The sequence below is a fragment of the Staurois parvus genome, unplaced genomic scaffold, assembly GCF_062004578.1.
Source record: "Staurois parvus isolate SC_StPar_1 unplaced genomic scaffold, SC_StPar_1.0 ptg000404l, whole genome shotgun sequence".
NCBI lineage: Eukaryota > Metazoa > Chordata > Amphibia > Anura > Ranidae > Staurois > Staurois parvus.
Window position 1 is genome coordinate 3,186,639 of NW_028318200.1, and position 25,306 is coordinate 3,211,944.

At 41.9% G+C, this 25,306-nt stretch overlaps 1 protein-coding gene and 1 pseudogene across 1 annotated transcript in view; one reads left to right on the top strand and one right to left on the bottom strand.

Annotated features, from left to right (window-relative positions):
• Positions 1-25,306, top strand: part of SCARF2 (scavenger receptor class F member 2) — a 328,350-nt gene that overhangs the window by 281,821 nt on the left and 21,223 nt on the right. The gene's annotated exons all lie outside the window — the stretch shown is intronic.
• LOC149455092 (U2 spliceosomal RNA) lies at positions 15,188-15,303 on the bottom strand (annotated as a pseudogene).

The window sequence follows — 25,306 nt, forward strand, 5'->3', positions numbered from 1 at the left end:
GAAACCTTTCTCCTTTGTCAAGCTCCAGAGATGTAGAGTTGACCAGACTTTGCACTGATAACAGGAAAACTGATTAGTAGCAGGGTTATCTTTTTAAGTGGGAAATTAAGAACCACTCAAGTTCAGGCTGGAGCAGATAAGAGAACCTAATGTGTAGTAAATTCTTCAGCATTTTGATGGATTTTATCAGCCAGCCCTGAATGCTGATTGGTATAATCCAATATAAGATAACAATGTCTGTATTTAATGCAGCACTGTGTTATCTTTGGAAACAGTTAACTGGTAAGGGCAAAACCAGTCATTTTTATATTAGTCTTCAGAACTTTCATTTTCCCAAGCTTTTGGAAGCTGCACTTACTCACGTAATCATGACCTTTACAGGTTTTTCCAGCAAGTATAGCTTGCCATAGATAATAGACAGCAATCTAATCCACAATTTAACCACCTAAGTTTGCAAAGGTCTGCTAGAAATTCTACAGTTAAAATCGTTATAGGTGTGGTATCAGAAAGCATTTAAAGTGTATGTATAGGCAATTTTTTTGTACTTTAGGATAGAGTAGAGAAGAAATAGAACCCTATCAAGTTCAAGATTCACCATCTCTGTTGGTTCTAGTTAGCACTGACCCGAGACTGAAAGTGAGAGAATATCAAAAAGTTGTCATTGAAACATAAGTATAGGGGCAATCTTCTAAAGGAAAATCTGCTCTGGTGACCACTGTCTAAGACTAGGATTCCCCTCACTTTGTAGAGATTTCCTACCAGTTCCTGTCCCAACTCATATTATAAAGTGCAAGTAAAAATGCTTTTTTTTACATTTTCCTTCCATATGATTGGATTTTCTTTGCAAAGAGAAAGTGATCTTTCAAAGTGAACAGTATTTAGTAAACAGACCCATTGACTAAAGAGTTTTAGGCAAATTCCATATCTGTAAAGAAAAATCCACAGCATAGGCAAGTTCCATAGTGAGATTGCACTTTTTTGGATCACATTTGTATGTGTGTGTACTTGTCTATCAGTTGCCCTTGCCAGAAGATGTAGGAAGAACATGGCATGTGGAGACTTTTCTGCAGATGATAATAAAAAAGGGATGCACTCCATCCTGTGAGCTTTTAATTTGCAAAATTCACTCAAGGATATATTGCAAAGGAGCACAGTAGTAGCATTATCTGTAGTCAGAATTATCCAGCTGTCCTAGAATCTTTACTCTGGAGTCAAGCAGTCAAGATCCAGGAGTTGCTGAAGTGGGACACCACCCAAACAAAGGAGAGTTTAATCTGCTGCTGGATAGATTCAGCTCTTCCTCGTCGGGAGATCTGCCTCAACCTCATAGGGTGAATTCACACATAGTATGATGACAGCAGTTTTACTGCAATATAAAATGCCTGTCACCACAAGAACACACCAAAAACTATCCCATTCACACTTCAACATATCTCTGTGTCTGTGCTGCATGCTGCATTTTATCACAGCGCACTGTACATAACTGCATGGCACTGTACAGCAGCACAGCGCATCACACTGCTGTACAGTGGCACAATTGAAGTGTACTTTTGCACAATTCAGGTATAGTTTGTACAAAAAAAATAGAGCTGTGTGATGCTCTGAATCGCACACCACACTGCACCCTACGTAGTCAGGAACGGACAGCTGTCAGAGAGGTAAAGTGTACTTACAGTAAATGCCATGGCTTTGTGAGAATTTTTGGGTTTTTCTGCATTGAGTATATTCTTGTCTATTCCTATGGAGAATCCACTAGGAGCCAGTGACACCATAATGTAGGTTTTTACTTTGCTAATGCAGCAGTGTGTCTGTAATGTTCATGTGTTTATAGAAGTACTATAGATTTATTGATCTTATCATGATATTGGCACCTTCTTACACTAGCAAAATATGCCAGCAGTAACAGATTATTATTATACAGGATGTATATAGCGCCAACAGTTTGCACAGCGCTTTACAAAATGAAGGCAGACATTACAGTTACAATACAATTTGGTACAAGAGGAAACAGAGGGTCCTGCTCGTTAGAGCTTACAATCTAGGAGGAAGGGTTGAGTTATACAAAAGGTAATAGCTGTGGAAGGATGAGCTGATTAAGGAAATAAATGGCGGTTTACTAGGTAGAAGCAGGATAGACTTCTTTAAAGAGAAAGGTTTTCAGGGATCATCTAAAAGTGGATAGATTAAAAGACAGCCGGACAGATTGGGGTAGGGAGTTCTATAGGATAGGAGAAGCTCGGGAGAAGTCCTGGAGGCGAGCATGGGAGGAGGTGACACGGGAACTAGAGAGCAGAAGGTCTTGGGAGGATCGAAGAGAGTGGTTTGGTTGATGTTTTGAGATCAGGTTGGTGATGTAGCTGGGGGCAGAGTTGTGGATGGCTTTGTAAGTTGTTGTTATTATTTTGAATTTTATTTGTTGAGCGAGTGGAAGCCAGTGGAGGGATTGGAGCCAGTGACACCATAATGTAGGGTTTCACTTTTCCAATGCAGCAATGTCTGTAATGTTCACGTATTTATAGATGTACTATAGATTTATTGATCTTGTCATGATATTGGCACCTTCTTACACTAACAAAATATTCCAGCAGTAACAGATGTTCCATTAAATAGCTATTCTACTAAAACTTGAATGATCAAGGGTGGTCTCATGGATGCGTCAATCCCTGATTCATTGTGCCTTTCAGGTCCTCCTCACAAGGACGTTCTAATTGGCTCCGCCTGCCCATTTTTTCAGGTGGACCTGACCAGATTAGAACAGCGGGCTGTGTCCGTGTCCGCTCTGCATAAGCAAAGAGGACACGGATCTGTCATCCGCTTGCTCAGTGGGGATCAGCGGACAAATCCGCCAATGAGCAAGCAGATCCTCTGATGAGTCCACCTTGTGTGAAAGGGGCCTTAATCATTTTGGATTGGTTTTCTTTTTTAAAAAAAACACTTTTAAACCAAAAGACAAAAAATATTATATTGCAGTTTACCTATTTTTAGATGTGATGGCTGCATTAGTTTTCTTATTTTCTGATTTTTTTTTTTTCCCTTTAATTTTACCTGTTGGTTCAGTCAGTAATTCTGTTATTTTTCAACTTCTTTTAACAGACCAAACTGCCCATCAACAGCAGCAGTTAGAGTGTTGAGAGAAAACATTTGACACGGACAGGGGGGACTTACAGTGGACAGTTTTTAGCCAGTGTTGGATGGAATTTGACTTTAAGTTGTTACTTAAGTCCATTTAAATCTGCTAGAACACCTAACAATACTTCCTCCCTAAACTGACAATGCTGCAGTAGAGTGGAAACACCCTAAGGCAGTAACAAGGAAGTTTACTAAAACTGGGTATACACTGACCCAAAATCAGGAAACACTGTCCGAAAAGCAGGAACTGGCCAACTTATAGGAATGTGTACAGCAGTCTTTCTAATGTGTAAGCTGGTCTAACGACTGGCTTTTGTCGACGGAACATGCACGAAAGCCAGCAATCGATCAGCGCCAGTGGCTGCAAGCGCTGATCAGTTTATTCTGATGGGAGGGAAGTCCCTCTGTCAGAATAATTTAGACCAGCAAGAGAGATCACTGTGTCAGCATCACTTGTGTTGGTGCGGTGATCTGTCATTTCAACCAGCTGGGTTGAATGAAAAAAAACTTGCAGTATGTACCAGGCTTAAGACTAGAGTAACCAAGATCTGGAGCAGTTGTCCATGACAACCAATCTGCTTCTAGCTCTCATTTTCAAAGCTTAACTGAACAAGCTGAAGATAGAAACTGATTGGTTACTATGTACAGCTACTCCAGATTTTGTCTGCTCCAATTTTAGAAAATTCCAGCCTGTTACTGGCTGGATCATCAAGTAAAAATAAAGGGAAAAAAACTAATAAAAGAAAACCAATGCAGTCACCACTTTTAAGAATTTGTAAGCTGAAATATATAAAATTTTTGTTCTTGGGTTTATTACCACTTTAGTTTATGAGATGTAAACTAGTAGGCTGCAATATATTACATTTGTTTTTGGGTTTAGTCATGATCCAATCATGAATGTGTAATGTTTGGATCATATTTTCATATACATCCAAAAACAGGTTCTCTTTTAACCACTTCAAGTCCGGACACTTTTACCCCTTCCAGTCCAGGCCAATTTTCAGCTTTCAGCGCTGTCACACTTTGAATGACAATTGTGTGGTCATGCAACACTGTACCCATATTAATTTTTTAGCATTTTTTTAAGACAGATCAAACTTTATTTTGGTGGTATTTATTCACCACTGGGATTTTTATTTTTTTTTGCTATATACCGTATTTTTCGCTCCATAAGACGCACTTTTTTCCCCCAAAAAAAGGGGGGAAAATGTCAGTGCGTCTTATGGAGCGAATATAAAGTGGCCAGTCCGGTATTTCTGCCGCCACCATGTCAGAATACCGGGCCGGCCGCTCAGCTGTTCTCTCCTGCAGGACCTTACCTGTTCCTCGCTCCAGCGCTGCACAGTCTTCCCGCGCTGGCTTCTGTGACAGCCGGGTGCCCATTGCGCATGTGCTGCGCTTTGTGAATGATCCGCTGTCTTCTGGGACACATGACAGGTCCCAGAAGGCGCCGGGCCATTCACAAAGCGCAGCACATGCGCAGTGGGCACCCGGCTGTCACAGAAGCCGGCCCGGGAAGAAGAGGGAAGGACAACTCCGCAGAAGTGGGAGCGGGTACCTGTCAAATTCAGGTACCCGCTCCCCCTCCCTCCCTAAAGGTCAGCAGTCTCTGGTCATCCCCTGCACTGTCTACAGTCTCTGGTCATCCCCTGCACTGTCTGCAGTCTCTGGTCATCCCCTGCACTGTCTACAGTCTCTGGTCATCCCCTGCACTGTCTACAGTCTCTGGTCATCCCCTGCACTGTCTGCAGTCTCTGGTCATCCCCTGCACTGTCTGCAGTCTCTGGTCATCCCCTGCACTGTATCCGCAGTCTCTGGTCATTCCCTGCACTGTCTGCAGTCTCTTGGTCATCCCCTGCACTGTCTGCAGTCTCTGGTCATTCCCTGCACTGTCTGCAGTCTCTTGGTCATCCCCTGCACTGTCTGCAGTCTCTGTTCATTCCCTGCACTGTCTGCAGTCTCTGGTCATTCCCTGCACTGTCTGCAGTCTCTGGTCATTCCCTGCACTGTCTGCAGTCTCTGGTCATCCCCTGCACTGTGTCCGCAGTCTCTGGTCATCTCCTGCACTGTGTCCGCAGTCTCTTGTCATCTCCTGTACTGTGTCCGCAGTCTCTGGTCATCTCCTGCACTGTGTCCGCAGTCTCTGGTCATCTCCTGCACTGTGTCCGCAGTCTCTGGTCATCTCCTGCACTGTGTCCGCAGTCTCTGGTCATCTCCTGTACTATGTCTGCAGTCTCTGGTCATCCCCTGTACTGTGTCTGCAGTCCATTGGTTCAGAATATTTTTTTTCTTGTTTTTTGCCTCTAAAACCTAGGTGCGTCTTATGGTCAGGTGCGTCTTATGGAGCAAAAAATACGGTAAATGAAAATGATAAAAAAAAATTGAAAAAAAGTGTTTTTCTTATAAAATTTTGCAAATAAATAATCTTTCTTCATAAATCTTGGCCAAAATGTATTCAGCTATCTTTTTAGTAAAAAAAAAATAACCCAAGTTAGTGTATAAGCAAAACATTTTTTACATTTTTTTTTTAACAAACTCACCCTAGCAGTATAGTGTCACCATAGTGACACTGTACTACTTGTGGGGGGTGGTGAAGATTTTTTTTTACACTGATTGCTTTTACACTCATAAAGGCTGTAAAAGCTATCATTTCTCTTTCTCTCTGGCTGCATTCTTGCAGCCATTGAGAAATATTGTGAGAGCTGTGATTGGTCACAGCTTGTCACATGGTACAAGGCTGTTGTGAATAGCCTTGTACCATGCGACCTCTGTGATCAGTCACAGATTTCACATGTAGTAAGCAATGATGTCAAAAGTGACATCTTGCTTACTACTATTCATGTGATCACTGATTGGCCAATCGGTGATCACCTGATCGGGACCTCACACAGAGGTCCCATACAACGATCGGTGCTCCGCTGTGTCCGGAGGACATAGTTGGCACCGGATCGTGGCGCCGCACGCTCCCAGGGAGCAAGCACAGGCTGAAAATGCGGGCGCCGTTTATGAACGGCAACCCGCTCCTGCTCTGCTTCCGTCCAGCCATTTATATACGTGGGCCGGACAGGAAGTAGTTAAATAATTCATAATAATGACAAAGATTGTACCCAGTTATTAAATAAAGGCCTTATTAGTACTCTTGCAGAATACTGTAAGTCAAAACATCATCTACATTGTAATATAGGTCATGCTGGAAGGTGTTTTAGCATTTTCTTTAATGGATAGATCTGACAGGGAAGAATTCGACATAATGCAGATATGAATAATTTCCTTTCAAACTTTACTTCACAAGTGTGAAATCAGATTTATGAACCCATGGGAGAAGCAAAAAGAGTGGTGTGTACTTAATGTGCTCAAGAATAAACAAAATGAAGAAGACATACAGCAGGAATTTAAACAGCCTTGAGCTCCCAAGCTATATTCTTAACAAATGTCTGCTAGATCACAAAAATGTTCTAAATCTGAAGCCAGTTTGAAATGTTTTACTTATTAAAGAGAATTTTTATTATGTTGTGTACAGATGGCTGCTTACTCCATCCAAACTTTTGTGTTATTCTGCTGAAATATCTCTTTGTGTTGGCAAAAATAACAGTGAAGGATTTTATTTTGCTTATCTGCTAGGAATGTAAAAACTTAAACCACTTTGGATGAATGACCTTGCTCTATTCACACGGATTACTGATTTGGAATTTGCCCAAAACCCATTGGTCCCTTACATGATAGTTCCAGTTATAGATGGAAACTCATTAAAACATTGTATGTGTATTTAAATGCAACCAGATGCTCAGTAGTCAGATCTGAAAAGTGTGTTTCTTGCATATCTGAAAGCAGTACCCGTAGTACATACAAAGGTATGGAAAATGTATTATCCAATTGATTACACAGATTCTGTATAATTATATGAAGAAAATGCAAAGAAAAAAAAAGTTAGATTTTTTTTTAGTTTTTTTTTTTTTAGTTTTGAAGAGAGCCAGGAAGAATTAGGACCCTGCTGGGTTTGAATTGTTGTCTTATTATTGGAAGATCTCCCCTTACTTTAGGTTGTATCTGGCACCCATCATCTGGAAGTAAGGGGAAATCTTTTCAATAAGGACATCAAATTTTAAGGATTTTTTATTATTTGTTGCTGGCCTCATTCATGAGATTTCCTGGCAATAAGAAAGAAAAGAGAGAGAGTTTTTCCACTCATTCTGACAATTTTAAAATAACAAATGTTACTACAGATATAAAGTGTTAAAGGAGACGCATAGCCAAATTTTTTAGCTATGGTTCTCCTATCAATCACAGTCCAAAGAGCAGTTCATTCTGCACTTCTGTGACCCATTTTCAGGTGACAGCGGGCTAAAGCCTACTGTTGACTTATGTCACTCAGCCTCTAAAAGCCTAAGCCTGCCTCTCCTGCCCCCTTCACAGCCCGGATCTCCGTGAGCTCTGGAATGTGGTGGGAATAGTGGGAATGTAGTGGTATTAAACATTCAAAGAGGGGAAGTGGTGTAGATTTAGACACACTGAATTGGATAATTGGAGCATTTATTGGAGGTCTGTGAGAATACCATTCATCTGTTGGTTGATCCTCTTTTCTGCAGAACAAGATCTCTTCACTTGTGTGTTGCTATCCTCTCCCCCACCCCTTTTTTCTCTCCAGAGAGGCACTCCCCATTTTAATGCAGGCTATACATATTTGAGTCATGGTTAATCACCTTATACTGTAGTTTATACGGATTTGTTGTTCATCTCAAGCATGAATCCTGGGGAAGCAAATAGTGCGAAATGGGCTGTTGTTACACGCTTGTTGTATAGTGCTGTGACCTATGTGAACTGTGTGACACAACTGGAGGTCTCTGTTTTATGTTTTTAAAAGAGAGATAGCTCTGTTTTAACTGGATGAACCAATAAATATATGGTTTTATAAATATTTGGTCTTTTTGTGTCCCCTATTGTTTTTTTTGTTTACAAACGGTTTTATTGTATAAGAGTAGACTGTAAAACAACAGTACAATTTCAAATGATATTTACAGCAAAAACAAGGCACTTTTGAAAAGTACAATACAGAAAAGTATATTAATGTAAGAAAGAGAAGAAATAGAAAAGAGCAGATTGCAAGTACATGAAATACGTAAATGATAAGGTAGGTTGAATGATGCATCTGTCAACAGTATATGCCAGACAACTTTCACTGGAAATGTTGTTAATCATGCAATAAATGTCTATAATCCCTCCATGACTCCCATTTTTTATCAAAAAAGTGCATCTTATCCAGTAGGGTATACTGAATGCGTTCCATAAGCATTACTGCGTCAATTCTGTGTAAAACGGAGGCCAAGGGTACAGCGTTGGACCTCCAATGTAAGGCAATAGACCATAAAGTGGCAATACATATAGTATGTATCAATCTCATAATGGCATCAGAGACCCCCAGAATATGAGCCATAAAGACATATTAGCCAATAGCATCTCCTCAGGGAACTTACCCCACTGCAAAACATCATTAAATAAAGTTATCAAATAGGGAGCCAACGTAGAGGCAAAATGTTTGTAATAACTAGCTGTGAATCCGTCAGGACCCGGTGCAGTAGAACCTTTTAGCGCGCCAATCGCACAAGTTATTTCCTCCATAGTACAAGGGGCATTAAGAGAGGCAATCTGAGAAGGTGTAAGAGCAGGGAGGGGTATAGAATCCAGCCATGAGTCGGATGGTGGAACAGAATCTGACTGTGGAGGAGCTAATAGGTTAGAATAAAAGTTTTCTTAAAATACCCAAAACTTCCTTAGGCAGAGATGAGATAGCGCCCGAGTTAGTGCGTAACTTATAAACATGTGGGGGGCGCAGAGACTGGTTCAATTTCCTTGCAAACATAGTGGATGCTGAGTTGCTATGTAACAAGAATGAGGCCTTCGACCAGCGGAGAGCTTTTTCAGTCTTTTGGGAAAGCAGAGTATTCAATTCTAAACGCTTTTGGGACAATAACTGTTTATTAACCTCCTTGGCGGTTTTCCCGAGTGTAGCTCGGGGTAGAATTTCTATACCAAGAGCGGTAACCCCGAGCTACACTCGGGCTTACTATGCAGCGTTCTCTGGGGGTCCCTGCAGCACTTACCTTGTCCTTCGCTCCCACGATGTGTCCCCTGCAGCGTCCCCGTCCATCTCCTCCGGCGGATGCCGGCATCTGGCTTCCGTGTTCCGGTCCCTGTGACGTCGGAACGTTCGGGTGGCGGAACCGGCGGGAAATTTGAAATTTTTAAAAAATGACATTTTTGCTGTCATTGCTTTTTCACTGCATTTCACATACATTTTGTCCCCACTGCTTTGTCCTGTGCCCTGCCTGCATTTTGACTGTTCTTTCTGCCTGGAAACTTAGAAAAGTCCATGGCGGCCAAAAAGCATCCCTTTACATCAAAAGCGGTTTTAGAACAGCGATAGTAAATTAGAACCACTTGCAGAATTGAGTGATAATGATTTGTGGGGAAATTCGTCATCAGACACCGAAAACGATTTGGCGACTTTGCTCAGCGATGTGCGAATTTGCCTCTGTATTTCAAATTTCAGTGTTTTTGGTTTGATTATATTATTGAATTAAATTTATTATTATTATATTATTATTTTTTATGATTATTTATTAAATTATAATTTATGATTTCGTGTTTCAAGTTTTATCATATCCAGAATGTTTAATAGACTCTTTTTCGGATAGATTTCAGTGAGTTATTCCTAAAAATTACAGCCTACAATTAAAAACTACATATTTCCATGCAAAAAAATGGTACCGCTTTCAGCACAAAATTCCTGACATGATCATACCGCCAGGGAGGTTAAGAAGAGATGGATTAGCAATATGACTTTTATAATGTGCTTCTAATTCTCGGGTAAGAAGTAGAATTTGCCATCATTTTCTATTTCTGGATGAAGCCATAGAGATAAGGCGGCCACGTAGGACCACCTTATGGGCTACCCATAGTGTGGCTGAAGATATATCAGGAGTCGAGTTAGACTGAAAATATTCCTGAATAGATGTAACCACCTCTTGGCGAGAGTCAATATCAGTAAGCATAGAGTCATTAAGTCTCCAAGAGAAGGGGGTAGGTGCCAATCCCATACATGTGATAGATAAGGCCATAATATTGTGGTCCAACCAGGGGCTCAAGTGGATGCAAGCCATCCTAGAATTAGCTAGTAAAATAGGGGTACAATAGATATAGTCTAATCTAGCATAAGAGTCATGTGGGTGAGAATAAAATGAATAATCCCTGGAACCCACATTGTGCGCCCTCCAGGCGTCCACCAACTGCAGGGCATCTAGTTTTTTAGTAAGGGATTTTGGGAAAGCCTGGGAAGAGTGCGAGGAAGAGCTGCGGTCCAAAAGAGGGTTTGCTACCAGGTTAAAATCACCACCCACCAATAGATGGGGGGACAAAAACCTATCCAGAACATCAAAAAATTTAGAAAAAAAGGAAGCTTGTGCCGAATTCGGTGCATAGACATTAGCAATCGTAAGTTCTCGACCTGAAAGGGTGCCTTTAAGAATGATAAACCTACTGTCCGGATCACGATACACATGTTGAACCTCAAAGGGGAATGAATTATATAGAAAGATGGCTACTCCTCTACTTTTGGAGGAATGTAAGGTATAATACCCCTGCCTATAGGATTTATGAAAATATGTCGAGTGTTTTACGGCTGCAAAATGTGTTTCCTGTAATAAGATAATTTTAGCCCCTAGTCGCTTATATTGAAGAAAGGCTGTTTTGCGCTTATTTGGTGAATTGAAACCCTGGACATTATGCGAAATACATTGAATCACCATAGTATACTAAAGTTATAGCTATCAGCATAAAAATACACATTGAAAAGACATCTCCTAGAATTATTTGGCTAGACATAAGGACCCGCAAGTCCACATCAGACAGATATACAGGCAGTAGTACCAGCCTAGGGGACATCCAGACCCCAATATGGGGTCGTGACTTCCACAAACCGGCACAAAACCAACATCATGCACTAAAGCTTTGAAAAGAGAAAAGACAAAAACCAATAGAGGTGAAGCTTTAATAGCTCCTACAATTAAGAGGGTAACTGAAAAACATGGATCAGGTAGGCAATTTGCCATACGTGAAAAAACAAAAAATTCAAACATCAAAGGGCCAAATGGGCCCAAACCCTGTCTCCGTAAAATATGGAAAACAGACCTGCCACCCCACAATTGGGCGGTGACACCTCCGGCCATGTCAGGTGGCAGGGTGGGGTAACGTGTTCAAGAGTTTTGAAACCATGAATTAATGGGCGGTATTAAGAGGATCCGAAGACGAGAGGAACGAGGGGCACGTGTGGAACAGAGGTCCCCCTATGATGATATCAGGGCCCTTCAGGGCAGATCCAGGGAGCCCCGACACTCCACCGGAGCAGTATATAGGCCTCTGGGCCCAACAGGGGCCATGGCCACAGAGGAAGGCGGTTTCTGGGGCAGAAAATGGGAGCCCCGTTCCCTGAATCGCTGGAGGGGGACCCGATGACCAGTAGCCGCCAGCCTCCTATACTCACTGTGGCCCAGATGAGAGGAGGTCTGTATCGGGTGGAGTAGGCCGCAGGTGTCCGCCGCCACAGGGAGTGGAAATACACAGCGGCGCCCCTCTCCCAGATTTAGGGGATGCAGAGGGTTTCTCCGATGTCCTGGAATGATCCACCGCTGCCCGGATGGCAGTGGGTGCAAGTACGAGGTGCAAGAGCCCTGGATTATGCGACCATGCCAGGCCGCGGATGTCCGCCGCTATAGAGGGCGGAAATATCACCCGGAGCCCCTCTCCCAGATACCGGAGATGCCATCAGGAGCCTCCGCTGCCACGTTGTGGTCCGCAGCTGCACGGATGGCAGCAGATTGTGTAGGTCGGCGCCGGAGCTCTGGATTATGTGGCCGCTCCGGTCACCATCTTGGACACGCCGTGTCCCCTATTGTTTTGACACATTTAAAGTCCCCTTTTAAATGGGAGATCCGCACCTAGCAATAGAAGTGGTGACCCGTTTTCTTTTTTGTACATATGTTTAGTCTTTTCGGGATGGTGCTACAATGTTGAGTTACAGTATGTTTTTAGCTCCGTTCACACATTACTTGAATGGGTAGAATATTTACAAGTTTACTTTTTTTTTATAATTTTCATGTTACCCTGAACCAGGTGATCAGCTGTAGTCAATCGCAGCATGTCAACAGAAAGCAAGCTGTCATGAGTGGAAAGTCATTCATGACAGTTAACTGTTGCTTCTAACAGTGATAATCACAGTTATAAGGAATAACAGTGTAAAAAAAAATCCCTGCTCACCCCATGGTGACACTGAACTACTCTGATGAAAGTATGTAAAAAAAAATGAAAGACAGAAAAAAAAAGTTCAATAAAAAGAAACAATGTTTTATAAATTTAATAAAAAATGGTTTTATTATTTTTTTAATTGACATACTGCCATCGGTCATATGAAGACTCTGTGTGAAACACTGTTTATCCAATTTCTTTATTTTCCAAAAAATTGTGGCAAAAAAAATGTACAAATTCAAAAAACGTGCTGTGCATCTTACTAAATACATTCAATGGTCTACTTTTCAAAAAGGGGTCATTTGGGGGCTATTTATACTGTCCTGGTGTTTTGGGGCCTCAAGAAATGAGATCGGCCGTCGGTACATCAGGACTGATCAGTTTTTGAATACTGTATATATACCATAGTTTGTAAACTCTATAACTTTTACACAGACTAAATAATACACACTAATTTGGGTTATTTTTACCAAGGAAATGGCCTAAATTTATGAAGAAAGATTATTTGTTTGCAAAATTTTATAACAGAAACTAAAAAAAAGGGTTTTTTTTTCAATATGTTTGGTATTTTTCATTTATATAGCAAAAAAATTTAAAATCCAGTGGTAATTAAATACCACCAAAAGAAAGCTCTATTTGTGTGAATTAAATTATATACATTTCATTGGGGTACAATGTTGCATGGCCAGTCGATTGCCAATTAAAGTAGCACAATGCTGAACAGCAAAAAAATGCCCTGGTCATGAAGAGGGTAAAACTTTCTGGAGGTCAAGTGGTTAAAGGATACTGGAGGTGCTTCAAAAAAAGATGTCTCTTTGACTAACTGTCAACAGCAACTGCCTGTGATTTACTCTAATTACCACAAGTACACTACAATCTAAAAAAATAAAAGAAAAAAGAATCCCATTTAAAAGAAAAAAGTAGCTGAGGTGTTGACAATTGAAGAGCTAGCTATCAATCAGTTCTTACATACAGTGACTGGTCCTCAAAAATAATATGTGGGTGTACAGTTCTGTGTACACAGGCTGTGCACATAAGAATGTAACCCAGGACTGCAATTCAGAGAACTAAAGCATAGTTTGTTCACGCAAAGCACTAAAATCTCAAATAAGCTTTAACATAATATCACTTAGAAAACCTATTTTTATTTTAAAGGCTAGCTTTTATGAAAATAACAGCTAGTGATACTGATATAAAGGTCCTTTATAGGCACTTTGTGTTATCAGGTGACAACTTTCTGCCCGTCTCCCACAATCTCCTCCTGAAAACATCCTGTACCTTCTGTATTGATGCTTGTTTTACAGGCATATTTCACTCTTTTTACCAACAAATAAATGGCATCCAGCAACAATTAGATTATATGCCCTGTGAAAAACCATATGTAGCCTGTTATCACTGTACTGAATATGAAGAGAGACAGGCTGTAAAAAAGCTGTGAAAAAAACAATTACAGCCAGCAGCGAACAGGAAATATGCCCTGTAAAAGATACACATGCAGCCTATTACATCTGTAGTGCATGTGAACAGGGTCAGGCTGAAAAAGAATGTAGGACATCAGCTGCATTCCTAAAACCCTCAACATCCCCCACCCCCATAATCTGCAAAATACAGGATATTAAGTAAGGGTTTACCTGCAAGCCATACACTACTCTGCACCTTTGCACTTATCAGCAGTCAAATGAGCACTTGCCAAACTGGTGTCAACTGCTGTGCAACTCCTGGCTGGTCCTGCTGCAGGCAAGTCTCCAAAGCACTGTCCTTGGCTGTGCTGGTGGTTCCCAGTACTTCCTCTTCAGTGTGGATCCTCAGGGCAGGTGGGAGTGATGTCAGCTCCAGGTACAGCAGCAGTCAGGCCAATGCCTGATGAAAGAGAATGAATGTTCTGAACACATTCCACACCTACTGCTTTTTCTTTTTTTTTTTTAAGTCCGCAAACGTGCAACTATAACAAAAAAACCCGTAAGTGTTCACAAAAAAAGTGCAAGTGCAAAACACCACACAAAAAAGTGCACTTAGGGGTGTGCTGTGTCCTACCCCTAAAGGGGCTTGGACCGCTTACCCTGATCCCCCGGGGCACGAAGCTCCTGGCGGGGACAAGGTTCCCAATTGGTCCTCCTGGCCAAAAGGCCTGGTGGACCACCGTTCCCTATGCCCAGCCGAAGCCGGACATCCAGTACTAGGCAAGGGGACTCTCCCGAAGAAGAGTCCCCTAGGGATCAGGGGAGGAAGGAACCGTATGGCCACACATCCTCCCCCTAGACTTCAGGGTAGGCCCGAGGACCCACACCCTCCATCCGTGAAAAACACACACATAAGAGCAAAAAAAGTGACAAACGTGGGAGTGCATAATAAATAAAGATAAAGAAAAAAAAAAAAAGTGGTTCTGTGCCGAATTGTGCACAGACCAGGCCCTGAGGCCTGTAGCAAAAATTGCCCTGGTCCTAGCCAAAAGGCCTGGTCCTTAGGGCGCTGTGCAAAAAGAAGTGAAAAACAGTGGCCATGTGTCATCTTCACACCGTGGGGTCCCACACCCAAGTGTTACTAGTGACACCCCTGAGAGCGTCTTCCCCAGGGGGCACTGAGTTTGCGGACTTTTTGCGTCCCCAGCCCCAGGCCAGACCAAGGTAGATCTGTCCGAATCAGGAGGTACTGGGTCTTTCCAGCTTCACCAGAGGAATTACTCCCAAGGCCCCAGAGCTCATCATGGCGCTCCCTTGTTTCTGTCCCTCCGGTTCAGCCTTCCGGACCCCCATCATACCAGTGAGGGTACTATACAACAACCATCCCCGCAAAGCTAGAATGGTCGGGAGCACCCCCACTGGACACTGATAAGAACAGATACTACACTTGATCTTAGCCAAAAGGCCGAGAAGCGAATTCCACACCTACTGCTGCTGTATCTGGAGCTGACATCACTCCCACCTGCCCTGAGGATCCACATCAACCAGGAAGTACTGGGAACCACCAGCACAGCCAAGGACAGTGCTTTGGAGACTTACCTGCAGCGGGACCAGCCAAAAGTTGCACAGCGGTTGACACCAGTTTGACAAGCGCTCATTTGACTACTACTATTGTGAGTTGCCAATTTTGTGGAATAAATTATTTGCTTATATTGCTGCACTTACATGGCACTGTTTTTCTCTTTTTATGTAAGCCATTTGATCAAAGACCAAGAAATGCATTATGATTATGTAAGAGACCTACTGTAAGAAACCAGTGCCAGCAAGCCATACACTAATCTGCACTTTTGCTCTTATCAGCAGCAGGGGCGGACAACTCATGGGGCCCCCAGGCAATAGGGGATCATGGGGCCCCTGTGTCCTTGCCCAAACTCAAAAACGCCTATGAAAAAGGTACCAGGGGCATCTCATGGGGCCCCCTACTGACCCCGGGCCCTCGGGCAGTGCCCGAGTTTCCAAATGGTCAGTCCGCCCCTGATCAGCAGTCAAATGAGCGCTTGTCAAACTGGTGTCAACCGCTGTGCAACTCCTGGCTGATCCCGCTGCAGGCAAGTCTCCAAAGCACTGTCCTTGGCTGTGCTGGTGGATCCCAGTACTTCCTCCTCAGTGTGGATCCTCAGGGCAGGTGGGAGTGATTTCAGCTCCAGGTATAGCAGCAGTCAGGCCATGGCCTGAAGAAGGAGCATGCATTTTCTGAACACATGCCACACCTACTGCTGCTGTACCTGGAGCGGACATCACTTCCACCTGTCCTGAGGATCCACACTGACCAGGAAGCACTGGGAACCACCAGCACAGCCATAGACAGTGCTTTGGAGACTTGCCTGCAGCAGGACCAGCCAGAGGTTGCACAGCGGTTGACACCAGTTTGACAAGCGCTCATTTGACTACAACTATTGTGAGTTACCAATTTTGTGGAATAAATTATTTGCTTATAATGCTGCACTTACATGTTGCTGCTTCTCTCTCTTTTATGTAAGCCATTTGGTCAAAGACAAAAAAATGCATTATGATTATGTAAGAGACCTACTGTAAGGGGCCAGTGCCTGCAAGCCATTCACTAATCTGCACCTTTGCACTTATTAGCAGTCAAATGAGCGCTTGTCAAACTGGTGTCAACCACTGTGCAACTCCTGGCTGGTCCCTCTTCAGGCAAGTCTCCAAAGCACTGTCCTTGGCTGTGCTGGTGGTTCCCAGTACTTCCATGTCCATGTCAGTGTGGATCCTCAGGGCAGGTGGGAGTGATGCCAGCTCCAGGTACAGCAGCAGTCAGGCTATGGCCTGATGAAGAAGCATGCATGTTCTGAACACATACTACGCCTGCTGCTGCTGTTGTACCTGGAGCTGACATCACTCCCACCGGCCCTGAGGATCCACACCAACCAGGAAGTACTGGGAACCACCAGCACAGCCAAGGACAGTGCTTTGGAGACTTGCCTGCAGCGGGACCAGCCAGAAGTTGCACAGCGGTTGACACCAGTATGACAAGCACTTATTTGACTACAACTATTGTGAGTTTTCAATTTTGTGGAATAAATGATTTGCTTATATTTCTGCACTTAGATGGTGCTGCTTCTCTCTCTTTTATGTAAGCCATTTGGTCAAGGACCAAGAAATGCATTATGATTATGTAAGAGACCTACTGTAAGGGGCCAGTGCCTGCACGCCATAAACTAATCTGCACCTTATCAGCAGCCCTTCCTATGCTTTCCATATCAATATATCAGTATGGTTTCTGGAAAACCACCCTTTTATATTGTTGGGGCTTGCTTATAAAGGCCTCCATATTAGCCTATCTAAGCCATTTGGTCAAAGACCAGGAAATTCTTTGATTATGCATTTACATTGGTAATATAATCCCACAATAGTTTGCCGGGTCTGCGAACCAGGGAACAGGGTTTGCTTCAAACCCATAGTAGACTGGAACCTTGTCCCTAGTTAAAATAATGTACCATTTAAAACATTGGCATTTACTGCTCCTCTTTATTATCTTTATACTAGTATCAGTTCTAAGATTGCTTGATGTATAAGACTCAGCTGTATTTCAATGTTAACATATCAAAATGAAGTAAACCATAACTCCTGTGGTATTTTACAAAGTAAAACTATTTTCGTGAGGTTCCTAAAATGATTTCATCACAGTCATTTTGTTTCACACAGCACACAGGGAGATAGGGAAATGTTATCCTCAATGTGTCTGTCTTTATTGCCAGAGGCAAAGTGTTATTTTACTAGAATAAAATGTTTTGGTCAGAGGCCCTATTTTCCTTGGCAGTCAAGGCCTGCCATTTGTTTGTGTTATTATATGTTGTCTGTCTAAAAACAAATCTACATGTTAGTGGAACAAATGCAACACATTCACTTAGGGCCCGTTCACACCAGATGCGTGGAGCTGCACTGGCAGATACTTCAAGCACAGCCTCAAGGCATAGACAAGGCAAATTGCCCTGCTCCCTATGGTGTCAGAGTGCTGCTATGGTGTTCCCTGAGAAGATGTACTGAATTCAGTACTTTTTTTCAGCACAGCGGGTTGCGACACGAATCACTACATCACAACACTGCTGTGGTAAATAGAATCCTTTTGAAAAACTTGTTTTCTTTTTTTTTTTTTGCTGTCTGTTTCCCAATGATTGTCTTTACTTCCTGTCCTGAAGACAAAACAGGAAGTGAGAATAAATTGTTCCAAAGTGAGGAGACATCCAAATTACACAGTTGTTACTGATATGTGTTCTCATTAGAATTTTGTTCTAGTTCAGTAACTGTAATATTTTTGATTTGTGATTACTTTCTGTCTTGCAGGCAGTAGTCTATAACCCAAATGGAGAGCATGAATTACCCCAATGGGACACAGACAGCAATGTGAAATTAACAATGATTTTATCCCTCTGTGCTCTAAAAAAAGCTTACACTTTTAGATATACTTTAGGAGCATACCTCAGCCTTTTCTCTGAGCCATCCCAGACAGTAAACAGTTACTTTATCCTCCATTAGGGCTCCTGTACACTGCAGCTGATAAACTCACGTTTAGGAGCTGTTCAGTGGTTTTTTCAGCAGCCCCTGAAGTCACCCTAATGTTTTCCTATGTGTCCATGTACACATCTTTGTTTAAAGTCTTTTACAGGCAGTTGAGTTTACAGTTGGTTTTTTGAACACAGAAAACTTGCGTTCAGCAGTCGATTTTATCAGCATTTCAAACACGAAACGCTTGTAAACGTGGCTAAATGCGGCAAATCGTGTTTATAAGCGTTTGCGTTTGAAAATTTTTTTCAACTCTTCCAGTTCCCGATGCTGTCCAGAGCCTTTTTTCATCATGAAAAAAGCATGCAAAGCGTTTTCAAGGTACTCAGATGAACAAAACACTGAACACGGGATGTTCCTACCAAGCTTGTCACACATTGTAATGACCAATTCACACCTCAGACCACTCCCACCCTTGGAAATAAAAGATATGTTAATGACCATTCACACCTCAAATTCCTCCTGAAGACCCCCTGCCAGGTGACCTTAATTACTCCACCAGACACCTGTGAAATGTTAATGAGCAACTCACACCTAAGTTAATCTCAACACATACTGCTGTCTCTGATTCTACTCTCTGTATTTCTCTGAAACAGTCTGAAATAGTTAACAATTTACCACTTTTCAGTGCATTCTGGGCATTTGGGAGGTTCTCCTGTGTTTATCTTTAAAAAACGTTTCTAAACGCAAACACATAAATGCGTTATGCAAACGCTGCTAAACAGACGGTTTTTAACCTACTTTTTCCAGCAGTCAGTTTCCATCGTTCAGCAGTGTCCCGTGTACATGAGGCCTTAGGGTACACAAGAATACAGTAATTCCTAGACGATTGAGGTTATGCTGCTGCCTTCAGGTGGAGGACACTACCTAACAGAAAAAAAGTTAACGGCCCTCCTCTGTGTAAACTCAGCCCTTACATCATGCTTCAGTTTTTTCCTAGTGTCCTAAAAGGTTGAATGCTTTCTCCTACGAGGAAAACTCTATCTATATTTTTACTATTTTATACTTTTCGATTAACATTATTGCCACCTATTGGATATTTTTTTCTCTTCCAACAATGACTGATTAAGTTGTTTAAGTTGGTCTCTACACAGCCGCTATCCAGATCAGCTAATCCTTGGTGTCACTTTGGGGCCATACTCAGGCCCCCTAGGGCCTGCCTTTATTGTGACCTCCAGGCACTGGGCTCTGTTTGTTCCACCCCCAAGACACCTAGTACACTGCCTTGTTAGCCTCAAATTTGAGTTAGGTCCAGGGCCATGACACAGCCTTTGGTGTGAAGCATGCTCTGAAGACTCACTGTGAGTAAGCCCACAGATGAGGCAAATGTAAACAGTGACCTTTGGACACTGGTCTCCGCATTATTGTGCTTTCCAGACCTGTGGGTACTCCAGCTTAAGAGCAGTGGTACATTCTCTGGTGTGCTTGGCCTCTGGTGTCTCCCTCTGATGCAGATAACTTGTTAAGGGGTATCTGCACTACAGGCTCTTCATTAGAAGATTGCTAGACCTGTGTGTACTGGTCAGCTAGTTGCAACATTTAGAGGAGAGGTACAGCCTTTAGCGTGTCCTGCCTCTTATATTTTCCAGTTAAAATACTGTATATCTCAGGACATAACAAACGCATCTTAGTATGGTACCTTTGGATGCTACACTTCCTTCCAGACCCGTGTGTTCTCATTTCTTGAAGCTAAGGTACTCCGGCATAGTCAGCCTCTGATATTAACTTGCATGGTCTGATGCAATAGAATATGTCTGGACATATTATGGACATCCAGTGGTGTCTCCCAGTCCTTGTACTGTGCCTATCAGTGCCAAAGCACCATTTCCATTCCCAGAATTGTAACACAGTCTCAACCATTCATTTTAAACCTTCCTGACTTTTTTTTTTTCTTAAAATCCACACTGACAGCACCCTAGGCATTGAGCACTGTGCACACGCTCACTCCTCTTCCTCTTTTCTGCCTTTATGAAGGAAAAGGCATGCGTTTCTGTGCCTATTTAGGAAGCCATGTGGATGGTCCCATCTCTGATCTGATCCACTGCCTATCTTCAGTGACTTTGTCACCTCCAGCCGCCTATACCTCATGACACCTTGGTCTACTGTGGTTTGTGAGTATGCAAGTCCTTTCCTCTATTTGAGCCAAGTTGGTTAGATGCATTGTCTTTTAGGAGATGTTTAAAAACAGTCCTGTTATGTCAGGCAACCTTGCCCCATTTTTCCTCCACTATTTTTGGGAATAAGTCTCCCCTGTAGGAGATGATGTCCATATTCAAACTTCCCTGTATAGGGAATTCCTAAACAATTGCACTCTGCCTTCTGTGGACTCTCTATTCATTCACCTTAATAGAAATTTTATCACCTTTACGAATAATTTCTTTATATTTATGGACTTAATTTTTTATTTGGCCACAAAGCAAGCAGTGTGGGTATGGCATGTGTACATCCCTGAGTGGCTGCATCTCCTCATTCAGATAGGCAGTTGGGGCTTGTAAATCTGTGGATCAACTGCCTGCTTTTACCGCCCTCACCTGCCCATGTGAACAAGACCTAAGGGACAGAGGAGACTGTCTTGGGCCCTTGGGCAGACTCTGAGGAGCAGAGGACTGAGTTGCCCCCTATCCTTTTGAGACCTACTTCTTAGCACAGTGTTGACTGGGAAAGAAGGCAGCTTCTCCTTACCATGTGATATGCCACATGGCAAGGGCAGACACTCCCCAGAGCACTGCAACGAGATGTAGATTTCAGCAGATCCCCCTCGCTTCCACCCACAGCAAGCTGCTATTGGAGCGAAGAAAAAAATTAGTCAGTGAGGTGCAGTTGAACAGAGTGGCCAAAGCAACCAATGCACCCCCTTCCCCGCCACCTATCAAGTCTTTTACTACAAGCAAAAGGAAGTCATGAAAACAGATTGAAAGAGATTATGTGTGACTCCTGATGAACATTTTTAAGACCAATGTAGTTAAGGTGTTCATGGTTATAAAGCTGTCATTTTGTATTTGCAAATATTTTCTGATTTTAAAAATGGACACATGAAATTTTACAGCCGGCATGCTTAATTAAGAAATATATTAATCAATCTACTAATTACTCTAATGTCTACAGACAGCACAGTGGCTAAATGGTTAGCACTTCCACTTAACAGCACTAGGGTTGTTGGTTTGAATCCCAACCATGGCACTACCTGCTTGGAGTTTTCATGTTCTCCCTGTGCTTGCCTGGGTTTCCTCCATGTTCTCTGGTTTCCTCCAACACTCCAAAGATATGTTGGTAGGTTAATTGGATCCTGTCTAAATTGGCCCTAGTATGTGTGTGTGTGAGTGGGAGTTAGGGACCTTAGATTGTAGGTTCCTTGAGGGTTACAGACTGATGTTAATGTTCGATATATATGTTAAGCACTGTGTAAATTGATGGCACTATATAAGTACCTGTAATAATTAAATAATACTCCACTAGGCTACTGTATTTAGAAAGGAAGTATGCTTCCTTCAGTAGTGATTAGTATTAGTGAGCAGGCAACTGTTTCAGAACTTGGCTTCTAGATTTTAAGTATGAGAAAATAACTGTGGATTAGGATATTTAGTTGCTGTTGAGATAACCTTAGCTTTAAAAATGTTTCTATTTTAAGAATTCTATTTGCCCAGCAGCTGGAAATATTTATGTGTCTGGTAACAAAAGAACTTTCCTGATGAAGGCAAACTGCTTGTTTATGACTATTGGCTTGTATTAGATCGAAATACCGTATAAAACATTTTGTAAATGCAGTGGTACAACACTACAATAGTAACAACCAGTTACAGCTAGCTAATTGTAATTGTAAAAATGTATGTAGATAAACTTCTCTAATGAATATCAAATCAAAAACTGAATATAAAGTACTTTTAATGCATACATCTGGTATATCAACAATTATTCATATGTCTAGAAACATGCAGGGCCCTGCATAATGTGTCTGTCATATTGTTGTCATATATTGTTCGCAGACAAACATGTTCATCATAGCAAAAGTTTTTTCATATAATATATGTACACAATCAGTACCATGCGCCCTGACACTGCAACTTCAAAACATCCTACTAACATAGAACCCACGCTATAGGATATATTAGCTGTTGTATACAAAGCAAACTCTTCCAATAATACTCTCATTGTGCAAATTCAAAGCTTAATGTGATTGTAAAGGCTCAAAGTTTTTTTACCTTCATGCACTCTATGCAAGAAGGTAAACAAACCTTGGTTAATGACAAGAATATAGACAAAAATGAAAGACATCCTATTATCTCTACTCCACTGTGGGATAACTCCAGTTTGTAGGAGTTGCAAAAACTTCAGGGCCTGGATGTAAAATATACAAAGTAGAGTATGTATCTTAAAGTGTTACTAAACCCACTACAGTAAAATAAGTCTGTATATAGAGTAAAGTATGCTTGTCATACTCACTGTGGAACCTAAGGGGTTAATCCTCCACTTTGTTTAAAAAGGCTGTTTGATCCTATCTTCTCTGATCCCCCCCCTTCTACTGTTCCCAATCCATCTGCTGATAGAACAGAGCCTTGGGAACATGCTGCACATGCTCAGTTTGGTGTGTATTGCTAGAGAGGGTTTTTTTTTTCTCGGGAGAGTGCATGTGATCAGCACTGTCCAGACAGAGGGCCAGGGGTCCTGTAGCCTCATAGGGCAATCATGGGATACACACTTTAACCAGTGCTCGGCTGAACACTGATAGAAGTCACAAGACTGCTGTAACTGCTGATGGGAAAAAGTATATAGCAGTTTATATTTACTAAAATAATTGCATTTCCATGTAGTGTGTACTGCAGGAGACCAGAAAAAGTGAATGCAGAGTCCTGGGTTTAGTAACAAAACTATATTTCAAAAACATTTGTGCAGCTGAGCAAGAAGTTTTCGTGTCAAAGGAACTCTATTCCTATCTGCAACTCTGACATTACATTTAGGCACCAGAATGTATGTCCACTGGATTATAGTAAAATGGGTTCAATGTCCCTCATTGCTACACCTCTCTCTACAAACAGTCACATTGGAAGGAAATGCTAGGTATCCCTCTCTAACACAAGAAGACCTTCTCAGCTAGGTATCATCAATCACACTTACTATACTTCTCAGAAACTTCATATCGCTGGTGGAAGAACTGACCTAATGTGTGCCATGTGCTGTTGGGAAAATGAAATACAAAAAGGATTTCATATACAGAAATATTTACAGCTATTACCTGAAAGTCAGTATCAGAATATACTCCAGCCAAAGGGTTTTTTTCCTTGGTTTAGGAGCTATATCTGTTACCATGATAAAAGGGATAGGAAATGCAGAATTTGATTGTTGTCATTGGAACAGAAGGTAAGTGCAATAGGGACACATCTGTCAGTGATGGCTTACAAAGGTGGAACAGAAAGTGGAGGAGAACTCAATGGTAACACAGATATCAGTAAAAGCAGATTTTCTGACTGTTCCCCAAAGTTTTGGATGACGTTACAAAGAAACCCTAACTCTCATCCTAACTCCTAAGACTTACATTAATACAGCTGCTCAAAAAGTGCCAATATCTGATGATTGTAAACAGAGCTTCTATGTCATGAGGTTAGGTGGGAACATTTTCTTACCACTTCAAAACCAGACTGTTTCACCCCCTTCAAGTCCAGGTCATGTTTTAGTTTTCACGCTGTCACGCTTTGAATGACAATTACTCAGGCATGCAACACTTTACCCAAATGAATTTAATATAATTTTTTGAGACAGATAGAGCTTTCTTTTGGTGGTGCCTCTTCTCGACCGTGGGATGTCATATGACGTCCTGGAATTGAAGTGGAGATATCTGGATGATACCTGCAGTTACAGGCATCATCCAGATATCTTTCTTTTCAGCCAACGATTCCCTCTCTTGTAAAAGCCATCCTAGTGGCTGATTAGCCATTTGATTGCTTTTACAGGCAGTGCAAGGGCATGTATCCCCCCGCCCGCTGCCCAATGGTGCCTTTCTGAACTCTCCTGTGCTATCACAGAGCCAGAGATCCAATCCTGCTTTCATAGAGCTGGCTGTGGGCCGGATGGTCCCTGGACATCTCTATTATTCTGGGAGGCCGGAAGCTACGTCATTTCCAGCTCTGGTAGATGTAAAGACTGCAATTTGTTTCCATGGATAGCAAAGGTCAATGTTTTTTTTTTAATGTTATGTTTTCCAGGGAAGAGGAGATATCTGGGGTCCTATTGACCCCAGATGTCTCCATAAAGAGGACCTGTCATGCCTTATTCCAATTCCAATTACAAGGGATGTTCACATTTCTTGTAATAGAAATAAAAGTGATTAAAAAAATCAAGGGATAGTGTTAAAAAAAAAATATTTTTTTTAAAGCACCCCTATCCCCTCGTGCACACGTGCAGAACTGAGCGCATACCTAGGTCGCAACCACATATGTAAACAGTGTTCACACAGCACATGTGAGGCATCACTGCAAACATTATAGCGAAAGCAATAATTCTAGTGCTAAACCTCCTCTGTAACTCTAAACTGGTAACCTGTAAACATTTTTAAAGCGTCACCTAGAGAGATTTTTTAGTACCACAGTTTAGCGCCATTCTACAAGTGTGCGATATTTTAAAGCACAACATGTTAGGTATCTATCTACTTGGTGTAACATCATCTTTTATATTTTACCAAAAATCTGGGGTATATATTGTGTGTTTTGCATTAAAATTCATTAAATGTATTTGTTCCAAAATAATGCGTTTGAAAAATACTGTGTGACATAAAAAATTGCAACAATCACAATTGTATCCTCTAGGATCTCTGCTAAAAAAATATATATATAATATATATATATATATAATGTTTGGGGGTTCTGAGTAATTTTCTAGGAAAAAAATATGCTTTTTTTACATGTAGGAGA